Below are 21,549 nucleotides of genomic sequence, written 5' to 3'. Positions count from 1 at the left end.
TGTGTCTATATCCAGATTCGAATCCTTCACGGAATCCCTCATATCTGATGAGGAGCGTTAGTGGTGGGATGCCGAGTGGTGATGCCGTGCGGTTCCTTCAGCTCACAGTGCCAGATGCTACAGCAAAGTCTTCCTCCTGCTTGCACTGCCTTAGCCACCGGTCGTCCCAACTGGCGCCATGACCCTCGGTGTTCCTCTTCCCCTTTCTCCCCCCTCCGCTCCTCATGTCCAGATACTCTGCTCACGCGCAAACAAAGGCAAAGATCCCCAATATAACCTTTAACGGACTGTTGAGACAAGTACAGTGGACTCTCGATTATCCTCGCTGATGACGGGGAGGACGGCCGTGGATAATTAAAAATGACGGATAATCCAAAAATATCCATTTTCCTGGGATACCTGTGCCAAAAACCACTAATATAGGTTTAAATTACAGTAAAACCTTGGATTGCGAGTAACTTGGTCTGCGAGTGTTTTGCAAGACGAGCAAAATTTTTAATAAATATGAATTTGATAAACGAGCGAGGTCTTGCAATAAGAGTAGTACGTGTATATGCTTTGTCTGCTGAGCGTCACGTGATCACAACTGATATACGAGTGCTTTGGATTACAAACACGTTTCCGGAATGAATTATGCTCGCAATCCAAGGTTTATCCGCTAATCGGATAAACCGCACACAGATAATCGAGAGTCTACTGTCCTGATGGTGAACATCTATTAGGGCTGGCATGGCACACACGATGTTGGGTGAGTAGCACCATGCCCGGCCACCTTTGTCTCCCCAATGCTGATGTTTACTCACCACACAAAGTACTCCTTTAAGACTAAATCGATGTAGGGGAGGTATGGGAATGGTTCATATATTTTGTTAATGAAGTTAGTCGTAAGCGGGAATAAAACTCAGGTCCAGTGGGTTCGTAGCACAGTGCGTTAACCACTGCACCACCAGTCTCCACACAGGCAACCACAAGGCCACCGTCAACAACAACAGCCGCAATTCGCCACCAAGTGGCGGTGATGTCACCACTGCGCCTGTGCCAGGCAGACTCTGAGGCCACAGTCATGTGTCCAATGACTGAGGATCATTTTTGTAACGGGGCATTTTTTTTATAACCCTTCATCAGGCTAGATGGGCATGGCAACATGGGCTATTGTTTTGAATATGTGTTTACGTCAAATGTTACAACATTGAATGGAAATTTCCAACAAATTATACAATCCATTGTGGATTTGTAAAGCGTCGAGATGCGCCGTATTTCTGTACCTGCATATTTAATCTGTAGAGAGGCAGCCAGTCATAGGCAAAAGGAAAAAACTACAGCCTTTTTGCCTGGACTTGATCAGGGGCAGGGAGTCGAAAGCGCCGAAGGCTGGGCAAAGGGAGTTCTAAACTACGAGGGCTACAGAGGAAAATGAGCGACCGACCTCTCACGGAGCCAAGGTTGAATGGGGGCTTCGACTGAGTGTTGGTTGCTTAGAAGCTTTGGTTGCTGTTGAGAGGTAGGAGAGAGTACGTGGAGGGGAGTAGAGCGAGCTGAGAGGGCAGAGGTAGGAGAGTGCTTGGAGGGAGTAGAGTAAGCTGAGAGGGGACAGGTAGGAGAGTGTATGGAGTAGGAGGAGTAGAATGAGATGAGAAGTGAGAGTACAATATACTATTTGTCCAGTATTTTTGGCAATTTTTTAAAAAGAATGTCCTGTATCTTATTGTACCCTGTTAATTTGTGTTAAGGTTTACTGTTGTATGCTAGTGTTGAGTACAGATTTTTAGTAGCTCAGTTATAAGATAGCTATAAGATATTTTTTTATTTTACTAGGTAAGGCCCACTGAGTTATATAGCTCTTTTTCAGAAGAGACCAGGCCACAAATGATAGCTTAACAAAATGACTTGTGGAAATTTAAAGCAGCCAAATACTCTAAATGCATGTTCATTCTACATATATGAAAAACCGGAGGACCTAGAGAAAAATCCACACGACCACGGGGAGAGAGACATGCAAGCTCCAGATGTCCAGGCGTCAGGGTCGGGATCGATTCTCACGACCTACTGCATACCAGGCGAGGTATTTAACATCTCGCCAGTGGCACCCCTCACTAAATTAATGTAACGTTGTGGGTACGTCTAAGATGAAGATGTGCGTGTTAACACACAGCTTCACCGTACCCTCCGTTGTCTTTGTTTAGCTCTCGTGGAAAAAACGCATCCCCCGACGTAAAGCGGGATATCATTGTAAGTGTTTGGTGTGCGGGAGGAAACTGGAGTACTCGGATATGGACACAAGCATACGAGGGATAACGCTCAAAAGTTCTGCACAGATAGATTAATTGGAATACGTTACTGTACTACCATCTCCTTACCATGTTGCAGCTCAAGCCTCCTGCAATGAATGTACCACATGCTCAGCACTTTTGTCAATTCAATGTTGGAGGAAGGCTTTCCCACACATGTGCAGGTACCATGCGGGCTATTTGACAGTACTTCACCACACTGGTCATTACGGATTGATAAAGGCTAGGTCTACAGATGCGGTGGTACAGAGGTACGGTACAACAATGTACTCACTATATGTAGCCTCGCAAGCTTTATAAAAACCTGTTTTGTGAAACGTGGTCACCCAAACAAGCAATATCCGGTATCAAAACTTGCTTAACTTCCTAGTTCTGATGAGATCATTGGGTTCATTCAGGGTGATTTGGTCCTAATTTAAATTTCGTTTTGAAGAGGATTCTGCGCGCGAAACACGAGTGTGTGTATGTTTAACTTATTTCGCACGGTATGTATCCAACCGTGCTAATCGGAGGTGTGGTGGGGGAAGGCCAACAAACGGAAGTGTACACATCAGTATACAATCACTGCAATCGCACGCACGTGAGGCAGGCGAATCCACGCGAGCGGAATTGCATCTCCACACGGATTGTACAGAACAGGCAAATAACGACTACATGGACGATGGGGCATGGATGCTGTTCAGGCAAACAGCGTCTCTTAAAAGAGCAATGCACGTTTGTCACGAGTTGTGCCTGGCTTGAGTTTCAATCGACCATTTCACAGATACAACGAGACAGAACGCTGTGTGTGAGAGAGAAGAAAACCCCTTTGCTCTTACAGCCGTGAGATAAGGGCAGACTTTGGATTAAAATGGCTGCTCAACAAGAGAGGCATTAAAAGCGCTAAATCTGGGAGGGAGCAAAGCGTGGATGGATTAAACAGCGCGTGGTCTCCCGTTCGCTTCCTCGGCCCACACCCAGAGCTACACACCAACAACGGCCAAGCAGCTAAAACAGTAGCCGCCACAAAAGCCACACCACCAGCAGCCACAAGTCACGCCGACAGCAGCCACCACCAGCACCAGCTGCAACCGCCGCCGCCACCACCAGCAAGCAGCAACTGCCACATCGACAGCAGCCCCAACAGCTACACGAACAGTCATTCCAAGAGAAGCCACAATAGGAGTCTTAAATATCCACCAACTGCCACACAGCATAACCACCGGCATCAATAGTCACATCAACAGCAAGCACAAGCTACGGCAAAGGCATCAAAGTCAGCCACACCAAAGAATTCTGGTCGGGTATTTTAGCACAGCTGGTGGCTCAACAGGGCTGCAAATATTGCGATTATGAGATCCATTTGCAACCAGGGTTCAGCTTATCAACATCATCGTTTCAGTGATCTGCAGAATAAGCACTGCATCGAGGGATACCATTATTAAGTGGTTAATATATTTTCCACCTTTTGTTTTTGATAATTTTACAGAATAAGTACACAATCCAATCCAATTGTTGTTTGTTTCACGAGGTTGTATCCTGACCATAAAAGCCTTATTACGTCTGCAGAAATTACTGGATGGCAGTGGTGGGAATCAATCCTATCAATTCTGTAGAAAGTGGCTCAGTAGTTGAGTCACCTTGACAGGTGTGTTATAACTCAGCCACTGCAGGAAAGAACGTGAAATGACATGCAGGACTAGTGTTTCCCCCCCCCCCCATTAGATTTGTCCTCAAATTGACTTTGGATGGATAATACCTTGTCCCGCACATAAACATTCTTTGGAAAAAGCCAAAAAATAGTACAAAAATGTAATTGCACTCCCAAAATAAATAAAAATGGAACGGCATTCAACGCAACACTACCTTGTTATTCACTCTGTCTCCACAGTGCCCAGCAACATAAAAAATGACTGAATACCATAACGTTACATCCTGCACCATAAACAAATTATATGCAGCTACAAGTACAATTACAATTTTGGTCTCAATGGAAACAACAACGGGACTGGCCCGATCCCACCCGGGCAATCCACCCCCCTCTGGGTGTCCCCGTGCTTTTGAGGACACGCTGTATATCAGTGCCATGTCATAGGGGGAATAACTTTGCAGACAAACCTCTGCAAGTGAGCGGCGGCGACACCGCGTGTCACAGAACTACGTCACGAGTCCCTACGATTGACACTGTATATGCCCTGCTAAGGACCGTGATGAAATACGAAAATCCGACTAAAGGACCAAATTTAACTTGACGTTATTATTTTTTACTCTGCAGCCATTGCGTGTCCGTTGAACTTCTTTCGCAGACCTACGTAGCCAACCGTGCTAATCGGAGGCGACCAGGTGGAGGCTAGAAACTCGCTGTACTCGAGAAACTGGTTTAAGCACGGGCAGCTGAAAGCCGGAATTGAACCCGGAATCTCAATTGGAGTTGGCTCAGTCCCGACAATCTCCCGAACCACATCCAACACGTGCGACAAACATTCACCTGTGCCGGCGACGCCTCTCTCTGCCATCCCCTGCGACGGCTCACTGCCGTTCGTCGTCTCTCCGCCATGGTCCCCGACGCACGAACGCTCCATCATCCCTGGGTTCACCCTCTGTGCAGAGCAAGGGGGAAGTGCCGTGTTACTCATGGTTAATATTCAGGCGGCGTGCGTGCGCACCTTAACGCTGGGGCCCCGTTTATCTTCAAACCAATCACCCAGCCCACCACATCGCTTCGTGTTCGGGTGTTTGCAATTCGCGCTTCACGCCAAGTATCCCTTGTAAAATGAACTGTTTATGTATCAGCTGGCTGTGCCCTGGATAAACAAAAACGTGGTTTGGTTGAAGGACCTGCAAGGTAAATTAAAGTTCAAAGGTCAAAGTATACAGTAGACTCTCCATTATAATTATCCTCGTGCGGTTTATCCGATTTGTGGATTAACCGTGCACCTGAGATTTTGACACAAATTAATAACGCATGGATTTTCCCTTAAGCCCAAATTAATCATCTAGAAACAGTCATACATTGTTATTCTTGGAAATGTTTATTGCAAGTCACGTGCTTAAACCGAAAAAATATGTGCTCTGGTTAATCCGAAATCCATTTGATCGCCTATACATTACAGTAGTTGCAGGTCTTTACAATAGTGGGTGGCAGAGGTGGATTGATGTTGATTGGTGTAGCTCTGCTGCTGTCCACTGAGTGGGCCTCGTCTTCTGCACGGGAGCAGGAAAGTGTTCTTATCACCGAGCACGCACATCAATTGGTTGATAGTTAATATTCGTTCTAAATCGAAAGAGTAAAAAATCTAAATCGTCAGTTGTGCTTCATTTTGAGTGATTTATCCGATCATTTATTTTGTGAGTTTAAATTTACGAAACGGTGCGATGGCACAGAAACGGCACCGTGTTGTTTTAACTTTAAATCAGAAACTGGACTAAGGCATAATTTTACAAACCTGTTTAAGTGAGTGTGTATTTTTGTATGGACTTCTGTATTAAAACAAGATCAATACATTATTTACTACCATGTTTTGTTTATTAACAAACTTTATTTTTTTGACTTAAACAATTTATTCTTACATTAGTGTTTTTTGGCAAAGATCCACGGAAAATGGTTATATTTTTGGATTATCCGCGATTTTATATTATCCACAGCCGTCCTCCCCGTCATTAGCGCGGATAATCGAGTCTACTGTATTTTAAACAACTCACCGGAGAATCAGAAAAAAAATCTGCATTCTGTAATATCCCACAGACAAATGTATTAACTCTAGAGCAAGGTAAGGAGTCATAATATCAAGGGATAAAACAGAAAAAAACTAAAATATATAATTTGCATTAATTGTAAACAACAGATTCTCACCAGCACAATTTTACGCATGAACCTCAAGGATTTAATTAACATTGAAGAACTCATTAAATCATTACATGCCCCGTTAATATTGCTGTAGGTTCCAGTGAGAACTGCCACAATGCAATGCTTTACAATGTCTACACGCGGACGGACGCTGGCATGTGCGGCGAGCCACTTTCCTGGCATTTTAAATGCATTGTCCGCAAATGTGGCCAATCGCGGATTACGCAGATAATAGAGGAAGGTTTTTTTTGCCGAATATCGTTGTTTTTTTACTGATGGCAGGAGCTGAATGATATTACGCCCAATGTCTAAGGAAAATCGTGGAGTGTTTTTCATGGATATCGGGATACAACACTCTTACCTAAGACGTGTCTGCAAGTGGCCCACATGTCTAAAGGAGTGCTTCTCGTGTAATTGTACACCTACACCCCTTTTGTCGATCCACTGCTGGATGAGGGCCACGATCACGCCTTTGCGGGCCGTGTGGGGTTATTTTACCACACCTCAAGCCGATCAGTGTGGGTCGGTAAAAACGAGAAGCGTAAACCTTGGGAGCACGCAGAGCAGTAGAGCAATGTGATTTTTGTGCAGCACGTGATACTTATTTTATTGCAAGATAATAAAAAAATGTCCGTTTGTAAGGTGCACTTCATCCGTGGATCCCAAGCTCTACCCGAGCTTAATTCCCCCCCTTAGCTTCAGAGATCCAATGAGATCGGGTGCATTCCAGCAGATTATGCCGGCATCACAGCGATTTGCTTATAGGCCTCATGTGTAATTAGAGATTGACAAACGTTCATTTATAAGAATGATGGACCCATTGAGCACAGAAGCCTGTACAGTAATTTCAGGGGAGATGCGTGTTTAAAAGAAAGTGCACAGCAGTAAAAGTGGTGCTATGAGAGGCAGTGAGCGCATTTTGTTATCGTTTGCATGGGAGATGTTGAGAATCAGGAGAATAAAGAAAGAGCCCGCTTCTCTGTAAGAGAAAATAGGAAGTGGGTATAATTTTCATTCTCTTCTCACAACGCTGTATTCAAATCACAAAAAGTAATGTTTGAATGTAAAAAAAAATGTACAGTAGACTCTCGATTATCTGTGTGTGGTTTATCAGATTTGCGGATTAACCATGCACCTGAGATTTATTTTTATAAATTAATCACTCACGGATTTTCCCTTAAGCCTAAATGAGTCACCTTGAAACTTATATATTATGCTTGGAAATGTTTGTTACAAGCCACGTGCTTAAGCCAACCAAATATGCGCTCCGGGTAATCCTAAATCCACGTGATAACCCTCTACAGTACAGTAGTTGCATATCTTTACAACAGTGGGTGGAGTTTGACTTTGATTGGCGTGGCTCTGCTATCCACTGAGTGGGCCAAGTCTTCTGGTCGGGAGCAGAAAAGTGGTATTATCACTGAGCACGCACGTCAATCGGTCGTCGATTGTTAGTATTCGTTCTAAGTCGAAAGAGTAACAATCGAAATCGTCAGTTGTGCTTCATTTTGAGTGATTATCTGATCAGTTATTTCAAACTGTTTAAGTGATTGTAATTTTGTATGGACTTTTGTAATAAAACAAGATCAATGCATTATTTACTACAAATTTTTGTTCATTAACAAACTCAATTTTTATTTGTTTCTTTCGGTTAAGTCACGTGACTTAACCGAAAGAAACAAATAATAATTCCTGCAGTCACGAAAGTTCTAAAATTAAGATTAAACTCAATTTTCTCAACGTAAACATAATTTATACCTATATTAGTGGTTTTTGGCATAAAGATTCGCGGAAAATTTCTATAGATTATCCGCGGTCGTCCTCCCCGTAATTAGCACAGATAATTTAATCTACTGTCATTTTCTGTATTCGTTACTCCCACCTCTATGGTGTCGCCTTCTTCCGCAGTTACATGTCCCCACTTAGCTGCAGCCACGAACACATTAATGCTTGGGTCGAGGAGCCCAGCCAGTCAAGAGCCAGAAAACTCGAGCCTATTATTTTTAACTCGCCTTTTGCCCATCCAAGGACGGGTGTATTACAGTACATCTGAAACTGGCAAGTGAAAAGCAGACCACGACGTGCTATTCATTGCTTTAATGCGTGTGCAATTTGTAAAGGCGCGGTGACACAGACATATTTCATTTTAAGGTTATAATCCCTTGTTCATCATGACGTCCTTTTTACTTTGATGTCTCAACAGCGTTACGGAGATCGCGTGACGCGAGGGTTCTGCTTTTGTCGTGAGGGTTGTAAATTGACGGGGGTGCGTCAAGTATACGTATGCAGGTGGGGAGGGGTGTAAAAAGAACGCGTGCGTCCAGGGGGGGAAAGGGGATGGACCCTTAACTGCAATACACCCGTCCTTGGACGGGCTTTCGGCGCATCAAAAAATAACTGCCTAACTTTGTCGCCATGAACACAAAGTGTCCCCCCCTCTCTTTTCATGACGTGACGCACCCATATCCAGCAAACCTCAATCTTTTTTTATTTTAAAGGAAACCCTGCCAGAGTAGGGTTACGAAAAATAGTTTAAGACTCATTAGAGTGTTCCTCTCCACGGAAATCTTTAGTAAAAGGCGAAAGATTTATTCGCTCTGAAGAGAAACCAGAGTAAAGTTTAGTTAAATTATTCGTAGGTACTTATGCAAGCACATCCTCGATGTATCCTATGGGACCTGTTCTTCGCGATTTTAGTAAAATTTAAAACGTCCTTTGATACAACTTAAAATCAGTGATGATTTAATTTCCATTCATGTTTTGACACGAGGGTTATTAAAGTAATAGTATACTGGACATAGTTTACTTTGCATTGTGTTCATTGTTCATAATTACAGTATTGGACCAATGGTGGACCCGTAAACATGGCCCAATAACTCGGTCAGCATCCGTTAGCTTTTAAAAATACTGTATATTTAACAAATATATTTTAATAAATATACTGTATTGTCATTGATTATATGTATTATTCATACCAACTGTCATCTAATATCTACATATGGTGCTACATGTTTTCTTTAAACACTAGCCTTTCGCCCATCCAAGGACGGGTGTATTGCAGTAAATCCGAAACTTGAAAGCGAAAGCAAACCGCGACTTGATATTCATTGCATTAATGCGTGTGCAATTTGTAATGGGGCGATGACAAAGACCTATTTCATTTTAAGGTTATAATCCCTTGTTCATCATGACGTCCTTTTTACTCTGATGTGTCAATAGCGTTACGGAGATCGCGTGAGGTGAGGGTTCTGCATTTGCAGTGAGGGTTGCAAGTTGACGCCGAGGAGAGGGGAGGGGGACCCTTGGCACCCATGTGGAGTGACGTCAGCCGCTAATTATTATGAATGGGGAGGGTGTCCATTTGGAGGACGTCACCTGCTCTTGAATATTAATGAGGGGGACTGGTCGATGTGGAGTGACGTTACGAGAATTAAGGACAGATATTACTGGGCGATTATAGTAGGTATTCAGGGGGGGGGGGGGGGTGTAAAAAGAACGCGTGCGTCCAGGGGGGGGAAAGGGGATGGACCCTTAACTGCAATACACCCGTCCTTGGACGGGCTTTCGGCGCATCAGATAATAAATAACTGCCTAACTTTGTCGCCATGAACACAAAGTGTCCCCCCCCTCTCTTTTCATGACGTGACGCACCCATATCCAGCAAACCTCAATCTTTTTTTTATTTTAAAGGAAACCCTGCCAAAGCAGGGTTACGAAAAATAGTTTAAGACTCATTAGAGTGTTCCTCTCCACGGAAATCTTTAGTAAAAGGCGAAAGATTTATTCGCTCTGAAGAGAAACCAGAGTAAAGTTTAGTTCAATCATTCGTAGGTACTTATGCAAGCACATCCTCGATGTATCCTATGGGACCTGTTCTTCGCGATTTTAGTAAAATTTAAAACGTCCTTTGATACAACTTAAAATCAGTGATGATTTAATTTCCATTCATGTTTTGACACGAGGGTTATTAAAGTAATAGTATACTGGACATAGTTTACTTTGCATTGTGTTCATTGTTCATAATTACATTATTGGACCAATGGTGGACCCGTAAACATGGCCCAATAACTTGGTCAGCATCCATTAGCTTTTTAAAATACTGTATATTTAACAAATATATTTTAATAAATATACTGTATTGTCATTCATTATATGTATTATACATGCCAACTGTCATCTAATATCTGCATATGGCGCTACATGTTTTCTTTAAACACTAGCCTTTCGCCCATCCAAGGACGGGTGTATTGCAGTAAATCCGAAACTTGAAAGCGAAAGCAGACCGCGACGTGATATTCATTGCATTAATGCGTGTGCAATTTGTAAGGGGGCGATGACACAGACCTATTTCATTTTAAGGTTATAATTCCTTGTTCATCATGACGTCCTTTTTACTCTGATGTCTCAATAGCGTTACGGAGATCGCGTGAGGTGAGGGTTCTGCATTTGTAGTGAGGGTTGTAAGTTGACGCCGAGGAAAGGGGAGGGGGCCCCTTGGCACCCATGTGGAGTGACGTCAGCCGCTAATTATTATGAATGGGGGGGGGGGGTGTGTCCATTTGGAGGACGTCACCTGCTCTTGAATATTAATGAGGGGGACTGGTCGATGTGGAGTGACGTTACGAGAGTTAAGGACAGATATTACTGGGCGATTATAGTAGGTATTCGAGGAGGGGTGCGTCAAGCGTATGTATGGAGGTTGGGGGGGGTGTAAAAAGTACGCCTGCATCCAGAGAGGGGGACAGGGGATGGACCCTTAACTGCAATACACCCATCCTTGGAGTGAGTCGGAGATGGCTAGTCAGATAATAAATAGCTGCATAAAGTTGTCGCCATGAACACAAAGTGTCCCACCCCTCTCTTTACATGACGTGACGCACCCATATCCAGCAAACCTCAATCTTTTTTTTTATTTTAAAGGAAACCCTGCCAGAGCAGGGTTACGAAAAATAGTTTATGACTCATTCGAGTGTTCCTCTCCACGGAAATCTTTAGTAAAAGGCGAAAGATTTATTCGCTCTGAAGAGAAACCAGAGTAAAGTTTAGTTCCATCATTCGTATGTACTTATCGGAGCACCCGCTCCATTTATCCTATGGGACCTGTTCTTCGCGACTTTAGTAAAATAAAAACGTCCTTTGATACAACTTTAAATCAGTGATTAATTAATTTCCATTAATGTTTTTACACGAGGGTTACTCAAGTAAAGGAGGGGGACAGGGGATGGACCCTTAACTGCAATACACCCATCTTTGGAGTGAGACGGAAACGGCTAGTCAAATAATAAATAGCTGCATAAAGTTGTCGCCATGAACACAAAGTGTCCCACCCCTCTCTTTACATGACGTGAAGCACCCGCACCAAGTACCCTCAATCTTTTTTTTATTTCAAAGGAAACCCTGCCAGAGCAGGGTTACGAAAAATAGTTTAAGACTCATTAGAGTGTTCCTCTCCACGGAAATCTTTAGTAAAAGGCGAAAGATGTATTCGCTCTGAAGAGAAACCAGAGTAAAGTGTAGTTCCATCATTCGTATGTACTTATGGGAACACCCACTCTATTTATCCTATGGGACCTGTTCTTCGCGACTTTAGTAAAACGTCCTTTGATACAACTTTAAATCAGTGATTATTTAATTTCCATTAATGTTTTTCAACGAGGGTTACTCAAGTAAAGGTAATAGTATACTGCACAGTTAACTTCTCATTGTGTTCATTGTACATAATTACAGTATTGGACCAATGGCGGACCCGTAAACATGGCCCAATAACTTTGTCAGCATCCGTTAGGTTTTTTAAATAAAGTCTCTATTAATAAATATACTTGAATAAATATACTGTATCGTCATTTATTATGTGTATTATACATACCAACTGTCATCTATTATCTACATATGGCACTGCATGTTTTCTTTAAACATACGCTTTTTGCCCGTCCAAGGACGGGTGTATTGCAGTAAATCTGAAACTGGCAAGTGAAAAGCAGACGGCGACGTGCTATTCATTGCATTAATGCGTGTGCAATTTGTAAAGGCGCGGTGACACAGACCTATTCCATTTTACGGTTATAATCCCTTGTTCATCATGACGTCCTTTTTACTTTGATGTCTCAACAGCATTACGGAGATCGCGTGACGTGAGGGTTCTGCCTTTGTAGTGAGGGTTGTAAGCTGACGCCGAGGAGAGGAGGCCCCTTGGCCCCCCATGTGGAGTGACGTCAACCGCTAATAATTATGAATGATAGATAGATAGATCGTTTATTGTCATTGTCACCAGTACAACGAAATTTAAAATGCTCACCAGTCAGGGCATCATTCATAAATTTAAATTAAATAAAACAAGAAAATACAAATAAAATTAAATGAAAGATAATCAATTTATACTATATATAAAAACAGCCCAAGTATACCCACATACCCACATAAGGTTACATTTTGTCATTGCACATCTCTATTTCACAGTCAATTGAAAATACTATTACTTAATAATTAATTAGCATTATTGAGTGTGGTGATTGCTGTAGGATAAAAGCTCTGTTTGAATCTGTTTGTTCTTGTTTTGACTGATCTGAATCGTCTGCCTGATGGCAACAGCTCAAACAGTGAGTGTCCAGGGTGAGAAGAGTCCTTTATAATGTTCTGTGCTTTTTTGATGCAACATGAACTGTGTAGTTCTTCCAGTGTGGGGAGATGGCAGCCGGCGATCTTTTGGGCTGTGTTGATGACCCTCTGGAGCGCTTTCCTCTGAGCCACTGTGCAGCTGGTGTACCATACACAGATGCAGTATGTGAGAATGCTCTCGATGGAGGCTCGGTAGAAGGACACCAGCAGTTTCTGTGTGATGTTATTATTCCTGAGGATTCTCAGGAAGTAAAGTCTCTGCTGGGCCTTTTTCAGAAGCTCAGTGCTGTTGGCGCTCCAGGTCAGGCCCTCCCCAATGTGGACTCCCAGGAAGCAGAAGTCTGCCACCCTCTCCACACAGTCCCCGCTGATGATTAGTGGTGGAGTGTCCGTTTTCTTTCTCCTGTAGTCTATTATGAGCTCCTTGGTCTTTGCGGTGTTAAGGAGCAGGTTGTTGCCCCTGCAGTATGCTGTCAGCCGCTCCACCTCGTCCCTGTAGGCAGACTCATCCCCCCCAGAGATGAGCCCCACCACTGTGGTGTCATCAGCAAACTTCACAATGGTGTTGCTATGGTGGACGGCGGCACAGTCATGTGTGTAGAGGGAGTAGAGCAGGGGGCTCAGTACACAGCCCTGGGGGGAGCCGGTACTGAGGCTCAGGGCTGTGGATGTATGACGGCCCACTCTGACCCTCTGTCTGCGGCCCGAGAGGAAACTATGTATCCACATGCAGGTGGAATGTGGAATCCCCAGGTCGCCCAGTTTTTCCACCAGTTTGTGTGGGAGGATGGTGTTGAACGCAGAACTGTAATCCACGAAGAGCATCCGCACATAGCTCCCCTGCTGCTCCAGGTGTGACAGTGCAGCATGTAGTGCTGTGGCCACGGCGTCCTCCGTGGATCGGTTCGCTCTGTAGGCAAACTGGTGGGGGTCAAGGTTTCGGGGCAAGCTTCCTATGATGTGACTCCGGACCAGTTTTTCAAAGCACTTCATCACCACTGGCGTGAGTGCTACTGGCCGGTAGTCGTTGTAGCTGGAAATGTGGGTTTTTTTGGGCAGGGGGACTATGGTGGAGGACTTTAGGCAGGGTGGTACAGTGGACTGTTCCAGAGACAGGTTGAAAATCCTTGTGAAGACTCCAGCCAGCTCGTCAGCACAGTCCCTCAGCACACGTCCCGGGACGCCATCAGGTCCCGCAGCCTTCCTCGGGTTGAGGGCCCGCAGCGTGCGCCTCACCTCATGCTCCTCTACTGTGAGGTTTAAGCTGCTGTGGACCGTGAGGTTTGGTGATGCTGTCCCTTGTGGTGTCACCTCAAAGCGGGCAAAGAAGAGGTTCAACTCCTCTGCCAGAGCGGTGTCACCATCAGCAGCTCCGCGGTTGGCCCTGTAGTTGGTGAGGTGCTGGACTCCCTGCCACACCTGCCTGCTGTCGTTACTGTCCAGGCGTTCCTCAATCCTCCTCCTGTAGTCTGCTTTGGCCTCGCGGATGCCTCTCTTCAGGTTAGCTCAGGCTGTGCTGTAGAGAGCTTTGTCTCCGGAGTTGAAGGCGATGTTCCTCTCCTTCAGCAGTTGCTGGACCTCCCGGGTCATCCAGGGCTTCTGGTTGGGGTAAACCCGAACGCGTTTGTCCACAGTGACAGTGTCTATGCAGTTTTTAATGTAGCACAATACACTATATGTGAACACCTCCAGGTCCTGATGTTCGAAGACCCCCCAGTTGGTCCTATCAAAGCAGTCCTGCAGCTGCTGGGTGGCACCCTCAGGCCAGATGGCGACAGTTTTTGTGATGGTAGGAGCCGTTTTCTTGATGGGGGCGTATGCAGGGATCAAAAGCAGGGACAAATGGTCAGACTGGCCCAGGTGTGGTAGTGGTCTAGCCCTGTAGCCTAGTTTGATGTTGGTGTAGACCTTGTCCAGAATCTTAGTTCCCCTAGTAGCACACTTAACATGCTGGTGGAATTTAGGGAGTGCTGCCTTTAAGTCTGCATGGTTGAAATCCCCTGCTATAATCAGCACAGCGTCAGGATACTTGCTCTGCTGAATGCTAATGCTGCCATGTAAAAGTCCAATAGCTGAGTTAGCATTAGCATCCGGTGGGATGTAAACAGCAGTTATCATGACCACAGTAAACTCTCTTGGGAAGTAAATCGGCCTGCATTTGACAGTCACATACTCCAGATCTGGGGAGCAGTGGCTGTCTACAGTCACAGTGTTAGTACACCAGCTCTTATTCACGTACACACAGAGCCCCCCTCCTCTGCTCTTACCGGAGTCTACTGTTCTGTCCTGGCGCTGTGCTGTGTAGCCTGCGAGCTCAATAGCAGAGTCCGGGATGGATGAATGAAGCCAGGTTTCTGTGAAAAGCAGCATGCAGCTGTCCTTCACTACGTTGTTCGCTGTAGTCTGTAGCCTCAATTCATCCATTTTGTTCGCGATGGATCTGGCATTCGTGAGAAATAGGCTGGGTAGCGGTGGTTTGAGTGGCTGCCTCCGTAGCCTGGCTAGCGCACCGGCCCTGCAGCCTCGCCTCTGTCTTCTCTCTCTACGCCGCCTTCGCCTCCTCCCCGCCGGGATGATAATCCACGGAGAGCCGGGCCTCCTCGATAACTCCACTGGAATCTTGTGAAGACGGAGAAACTCGCTTGTAACACTCCGATCGTAACATAGTCCGATCTTAAGGAGATCGTGCCGGCTAAAGGTGTTACTCGCCCGACAAAATGAACACAAAACAAGACATAACGCGAACATAAACAACCATACAAGGCACCTACCGGGTAGACACTGAGCTGCTGCAACTGTGTGCGCCGCCATGATGCCCTTCTATGGGGGGGGAGGTGTCCATTTGGAGGATGTCAGCTGCTCTTGAAAATTAATGAGGGGGGCTGGTCGATGTGGAGTGACGTTACGAGAGTTAAGGACAGACATTACTGGGTGATTATAGTAGGTATTCGAGGAGGGGTGCGTCAAGCGTATGTATGGAGGTTGGGGGGGGTGTAAAAAGTACGCCTGCATCCAGAGAGGGGGACGGGGTGGACCCGTAACTGCAATACACCCATCCTTGGAGTGAGTCGGAGATGGCTAGTCAGATAATAAATAGCTGCATAAAGTTGTCGCCATGAACACAAAGTGTCCCACCCCTCTCGTTACATGACATGACGCACCCATATCCAGCAAACCTCAATCTTTTTTTTATTTCAAAGGAAACCCTGCCAGAGCAGGGTTACGAAAAATAGTTTAAGACTCATTCGAGTGTTCCTCTCCACGGAAATCTTTAGTAAAAGGCGAAAGATTTATTCGCTCTGAAGAGAAACCAGAGTAAAGTTTAGTTCCATCATTCGTATGTACTTATCGGAGCACCCTCTTCATTTATCCTATGGGACCTGTTCTTCACGACTTTAGTAAAATTAAAACGTCCTTTGAAACAACTTTAAATCAGTGATTATTTAATTTCCAGTAATGTTTATAAACGAGGGTTACTCAAGTAAAGGTAATAGTATACTGCACATAGTTTACTTCGCATTGTGTTCATTGTACATAATTACAGAATTGGACCAATGGCGGACCCGTAAACATGGCCCAATAACTTGGTCAGCATCCATTAGGTTTTTTAAATAAAGTCTCTTTTAATAAATATACTTGAATAAATATACGGTATCGTCATTTATTATGTGTATTATACATACCAACTGTCATCTATTATCTACATATGGCGCTGCATGTTTTCTTTAAACACTCGCCTTTTGCCCGTCCAAGGACGGGTGTATTGCAGTAAATCTGAAACTGGCAAGTGAAAAGCAGACGGCGACGTGCTATTCATTGCATTAATGCGTGTGCAATTTGTAAAGGCGCGGTGACACAGACCTATTCCATTTTACGGTTATAATCCCTTGTTCATCATGACGTCCTTTTTACTTTGATGTCTCAACAGCATTACGGAGATCGCGTGACGTGAGGGTTCTGCCTTTGTTGTGAGGGTTATAAGTTGAAGCCGAGGAGAGGAGGCCCCTTGGCCCCCCATGTGGAGTGATGTCAGCCGCTAATAATTATGAATGGGGGGGGGGTCCATTTGGAGGATGTCACCTGCTCTTGAAAAATAATTAGGGGGGCTGGTCGATGTGGTGTGACGTTACGAGAGTTAAGGACAGACATTACTGGGTGATTATAGTAGGTATTCGAGGAGGGGTGCGTCAATCGTATGTATGGAGGTTGGGGGGGGGGGGTGAAAAAAGTACGCGTGCATCCAGAGAGGGGGACAGGGGATGGACCCGTAACTGCAATACACCCATCCTTGGAGTGAGTCGGAGATGGCTAGTCAGATGATAAATAGCTGCATAAATTTGTCGCCATGAACATAAAGTGTCCCACCCCTCTCTTTACATGACGTGACGCACCCATATCCAGCAAACCTCAATCTTTTTTTATTTTAAAGGAAACCCTGCCAGAGCAGGGTTACGAAAAATAGTTTAAGACTCATTCGAGTGTTCCTCTCCACGGAAATCTTTAGTAAAAGGCGAAAGATTTATTCGCTCTGAAGAGAAACCAGAGTAAAGTTTAGTTCCATCATTCGTATGTACTTATCGGAGCAACCTCTCCATTTATCCTATGGGACCTGTTCTTCGCGACTTTAGTAAAATAAAAACGTCCTTTGATACAACTTTAAATCAGTGATTATTTAATTTCCAGTAATGTTTATAAACGAGGGTTACTCAAGTAAAGGTAATAGTATACTGCACATAGTTTACTTCGCATTGTGTTCATTGTACATAATTACAGAATTGGACCAATGGCGGACCCGTAAACATGGCCCAATAACTTGGTCAGCATCTTATAGGTTTTTTAAATAAAGTCTCTTTTAATAAATATACTTGAATAAATATACGGTATCGTCATTTATTATGTGTATTATACATACCAACTGTCATCTATTATCTACATATGGCGCTGCATGTTTTCTTTAAACACTCGCCTTTTGCCCGTCCAAGGACGGGTGTATTGCAGTAAATCTGAAACTGGCAAGTGAAAAGCAGACGGCGACGTGCTATTCATTGCATTAATGCGTGTGCAATTTGTAAAGGCGCGGTGACACAGACCTATTCCATTTTACGGTTATAATCCCTTGTTCATCATGACGTCCTTTTTACTTTGATGTCTCAACAGCATTACGGAGATCGCGTGACGTGAGGGTTCTGCCTTTGTTGTGAGGGTTATAAGTTGAAGCCGAGGAGAGGAGGCCCCTTGGCCCCCCATGTGGAGTGACGTCAGCCGCTAATAATTATGAATGGGGGGGGGGGTCCATTTGGAGGATGTCACCTGCTCTTGAAAAATAATGAGGGGGGCTGGTCGATGTGGAGTGACGTTATGAGAGTTAAGGACAGACATTACTGGGTGATTATAGTAGGTATTCGAGGAGGGGTGCGTCAAGCGTATGTATGGAGGTTGGGGGGGGTGTAAAAAGTACGCCTGCATCCAGAGAGGGGGACAGGGGATGGACCCGTAACTGCAATACACCCATCCTTGGAGTGAGTCGGAGATGGCTAGTCAGATAATAAATAGCTGCATAAAGTTGTCGCCATGAACACAAAGTGTCCCACCCCTCTCTTTACATGACGTGACGCACCAATATCCAGCAAACCTCAATCTTTTTTTTTATTTTAAAGGAAACCCTGCCAGAGCAGGGTTACGAAAAATAGTTTAAGACTCATTCGAGTGTTCCTCTCCACGGAAATCTTTAGTAAAAGGCGAAAGATTTATTCGCTCTGAAGAGAAACCAGAGTAAAGTTTAGTTCCATCATTCGTATGAACTTATTGGAACACCCTTTCCATTTATCCTATGGGACCTGTTCTTCGCGACTTTAGTAAAATTAAAACGTCCTTTGATACAACTTTAAATCAGTGATTATTTAATTTCCAGTAATGTTTTTAAACGAGGGTTACTCAAGTAAAGGTAATAGTATACTGCACATAGTTTACTTCGCATTGTGTTCATTGTACATAATTACAGTATTGGACCAATGGCGGACCCGTAAACATGGCCCAATAACTTGGTCAGCATCCGTTAGGTTTTTTAAATAAAGTCTCTTTTAATAAATATACTTGAATAAATATACTGTATCGTCATTTATTATGTGTATTATACATACCAACTGTCATCTATTATCTACATATGGCGCTGCATGTTTTCTTTAAACACTCGCCTTTTGCCCGTCCAAGGACGGGTGTATTGCAGTAAATCTGAAACTGGCAAGTGAAAAGCAGACGGCGACGTGCTATTCATTGCATTAATGCGTGTGCAATTTGTAAAGGCGCGGTGACACAGACCTATTCCATTTTACGGTTATAATCCCTTGTTCATCATGACGTCCATTTTACTTTGATGTCTCAACAGCATTACGGAGATCGCGTGACGTGAGGGTTCTGCCTTTGTTGTGAGGGTTATAAGTTGAAGCCGAGGAGAGGAGGCCCCTTGGCCCCCCATGTGGAGTGACGTCAGCCGCTAATAATTATGAATGGGGGGGGGGGTCCATTTGGAGGATGTCACCTGCTCTTGAAAAATAATGAGGGGGGCTGGTCGATGTGGAGTGACGTTACGAGAGTTAAGGACAGACATTACTGGGTAATTATAGTAGGTATTCGAGGAGGGGTGCGTCAATCGTATGTATGGAGGTTGGGGGGGGAGGTGTAAAAAGTACGCGTGCATCCAGAGAGGGGGACAGGGGATGGACCCGTAACTGCAATACACCCATCCTTGGAGTGAGTCGGAGATGGCTAGTCAGATAATAAATAGCTGCATAAAGTTGTCGCCATGAACACAAAGTGTCCGACCCCTCTCTTTACATGACGTGACGCACCCATATCCAGCAAACCTCAATCTTTTTATATTTTAAAGGAAACCCTGCCAGAGCAGGGTTACGAAAAATAGTTTAAGACTCATTCGAGTGTTCCTCTCCACGGAAATCTTTAGTAAAAGGCGAAAGATTTATTCGCTCTGAAGAGAAACCAGAGTAAAGTTTAGTTCCATCATTCGTATGTACTTATCGGAGCACCCTCTCCATTTATCCTATGGGACCTGTTCTTCGCGACTTTAGTAAAATAAAAACGTCCTTTGATACAACTTTAAATCAGTGATTATTTAATTTCCATTAATGTGTTTACACGAGGGTTACTCAAGTAAAGGAGGGGGACAGGGGATGGACCCTTAACTGCAATAAACCCATCTTTGGAGTGAGACGGAAACGGCCAGTCAAATAATAAATAGCTGCATAAAGTTGTCGCCATGAACACAAAGTGTCCCACCCCTCTCTTTACATGACGTGAAGCACCCGCACCAAGTTCCCTCAATCTTTTTTTTTATTTCAAAGGAAACCCTGCCAGAGCAGGGTTACGAAAAATAGTTTAAGACTCATTAGAGTGTTCCTCTCCACGGAAATCTTTAGTAAAAGGCGAAAGATTTATTCGCTCTGAAGAGAAACCAGAGTAAAGTTTAGTTCCATCATTCGTATGTACTTATTGGAACACCCTTTCCATTTATCCTATGGGACCTGTTCTTCGCGACTTTAGTAAAATTAAAACGTCCTTTGATACAACTTTAAATCAGTGATTATTTAATTTCCAGTAATGTTTTTAAACGAGGGTTACTCAAGTAAAGGTAATAGTATACTGCACATAGTTTACTTCGCATTGTGTTCATTGTACATAATTACAGTATTGGACCAATGGCGGACCCGTAAACATGGCCCAATAACTTGGTCAGCATCCGTTAGGTTTTTTAAATAAAGTCTCTTTTAATAAATATACTTGAATAAATATACTGTATCGTCATTTATTATGTGTATTATACATACCAACTGTCATCTATTATCTACATATGGCGCTGCATGTTTTCTTTAAACACTCGCCTTTTGCCCGTCCAAGGACGGGTGTATTGCAGTAAATCTGAAACTGGCAAGTGAAAAGCAGACGGCGACGTGCTATTCATTGCATTAATGCGTGTGCAATTTGTAAAGGCGCGGTGACACAGACCTATTCCATTTTACGGTTATAATCCCTTGTTCATCATGACGTCCATTTTACTTTGATGTCTCAACAGCATTACGGAGATCGCGTGACGTGAGGGTTCTGCCTTTGTTGTGAGGGTTATAAGTTGAAGCCGAGGAGAGGAGGCCCCTTGGCCCCCCATGTGGAGTGACGTCAGCCGCTAATAATTATGAATGGGGGGGGGGGTCCATTTGGAGGATGTCACCTGCTCTTGAAAAATAATGAGGGGGGCTGGTCGATGTGGAGTGACGTTACGAGAGTTAAGGACAGACATTACTGGGTAATTATAGTAGGTATTCGAGGAGGGGTGCGTCAATCGTATGTATGGAGGTTGGGGGGGGAGGTGTAAAAAGTACGCGTGCATCCAGAGAGGGGGACAGGGGATGGACCCGTAACTGCAATACACCCATCCTTGGAGTGAGTCGGAGATGGCTAGTCAGATAATAAATAGCTGCATAAAGTTGTCGCCATGAACACAAAGTGTCCGACCCCTCTCTTTACATGACGTGACGCACCCATATCCAGCAAACCTCAATCTTTTTATATTTTAAAGGAAACCCTGCCAGAGCAGGGTTACGAAAAATAGTTTAAGACTCATTCGAGTGTTCCTCTCCACGGAAATCTTTAGTAAAAGGCGAAAGATTTATTCGCTCTGAAGAGAAACCAGAGTAAAGTTTAGTTCCATCATTCGTATGTACTTATCGGAGCACCCTCTCCATTTATCCTATGGGACCTGTTCTTCGCGACTTTAGTAAAATAAAAACGTCCTTTGATACAACTTTAAAT

At 44.2% G+C, this 21,549-nt stretch overlaps 10 non-coding genes across 10 annotated transcripts; all 10 read right to left on the bottom strand.

Moving 5' to 3' along the window:
- Nucleotides 1–8,615: 8,615 nt before the first annotated feature.
- LOC144946335 (U5 spliceosomal RNA) lies at nt 8,616–8,731 on the bottom strand. Its single transcript, XR_013639835.1, has one exon. It is a non-coding gene; the product is annotated as a U5 spliceosomal RNA (small nuclear RNA).
- Nucleotides 8,732–9,807: 1,076 nt separating this feature from the next.
- LOC144946364 (U5 spliceosomal RNA) lies at nt 9,808–9,923 on the bottom strand. The gene has a single exon (XR_013639858.1). It is a non-coding gene; the product is annotated as a U5 spliceosomal RNA (small nuclear RNA).
- Nucleotides 9,924–11,037: 1,114 nt separating this feature from the next.
- On the bottom strand, nt 11,038–11,153 carry LOC144946320 (U5 spliceosomal RNA). The gene has a single exon (XR_013639821.1). It is a non-coding gene; the product is annotated as a U5 spliceosomal RNA (small nuclear RNA).
- A 355-nt stretch (nt 11,154–11,508) lies between these two features.
- On the bottom strand, nt 11,509–11,624 carry LOC144946345 (U5 spliceosomal RNA). Its single transcript, XR_013639845.1, has one exon. It is a non-coding gene; the product is annotated as a U5 spliceosomal RNA (small nuclear RNA).
- A 4,308-nt stretch (nt 11,625–15,932) lies between these two features.
- LOC144946313 (U5 spliceosomal RNA) lies at nt 15,933–16,048 on the bottom strand. The gene has a single exon (XR_013639814.1). It is a non-coding gene; the product is annotated as a U5 spliceosomal RNA (small nuclear RNA).
- Nucleotides 16,049–17,161: 1,113 nt separating this feature from the next.
- Nucleotides 17,162–17,277, bottom strand: LOC144946312 (U5 spliceosomal RNA). Its single transcript, XR_013639813.1, has one exon. It is a non-coding gene; the product is annotated as a U5 spliceosomal RNA (small nuclear RNA).
- Nucleotides 17,278–18,389: 1,112 nt separating this feature from the next.
- On the bottom strand, nt 18,390–18,505 carry LOC144946311 (U5 spliceosomal RNA). The gene has a single exon (XR_013639812.1). It is a non-coding gene; the product is annotated as a U5 spliceosomal RNA (small nuclear RNA).
- A 1,113-nt stretch (nt 18,506–19,618) lies between these two features.
- Nucleotides 19,619–19,734, bottom strand: LOC144946310 (U5 spliceosomal RNA). The gene has a single exon (XR_013639811.1). It is a non-coding gene; the product is annotated as a U5 spliceosomal RNA (small nuclear RNA).
- Nucleotides 19,735–20,090: 356 nt separating this feature from the next.
- On the bottom strand, nt 20,091–20,206 carry LOC144946394 (U5 spliceosomal RNA). Its single transcript, XR_013639887.1, has one exon. It is a non-coding gene; the product is annotated as a U5 spliceosomal RNA (small nuclear RNA).
- Nucleotides 20,207–21,319: 1,113 nt separating this feature from the next.
- LOC144946309 (U5 spliceosomal RNA) lies at nt 21,320–21,435 on the bottom strand. Its single transcript, XR_013639810.1, has one exon. It is a non-coding gene; the product is annotated as a U5 spliceosomal RNA (small nuclear RNA).
- Between the last annotated feature and the right edge of the window lie 114 nt (nt 21,436–21,549).

Source organism: Lampetra fluviatilis, chromosome 40 (genome assembly GCF_964198595.1).
Source record: "Lampetra fluviatilis chromosome 40, kcLamFluv1.1, whole genome shotgun sequence".
In the NCBI taxonomy this organism is placed as follows: Eukaryota; Metazoa; Chordata; class Hyperoartia; order Petromyzontiformes; family Petromyzontidae; genus Lampetra; species Lampetra fluviatilis.
The sequence above is the reverse complement of the archived record's forward strand: the minus strand, read 5'-3'. Positions and strand labels throughout refer to the sequence as shown.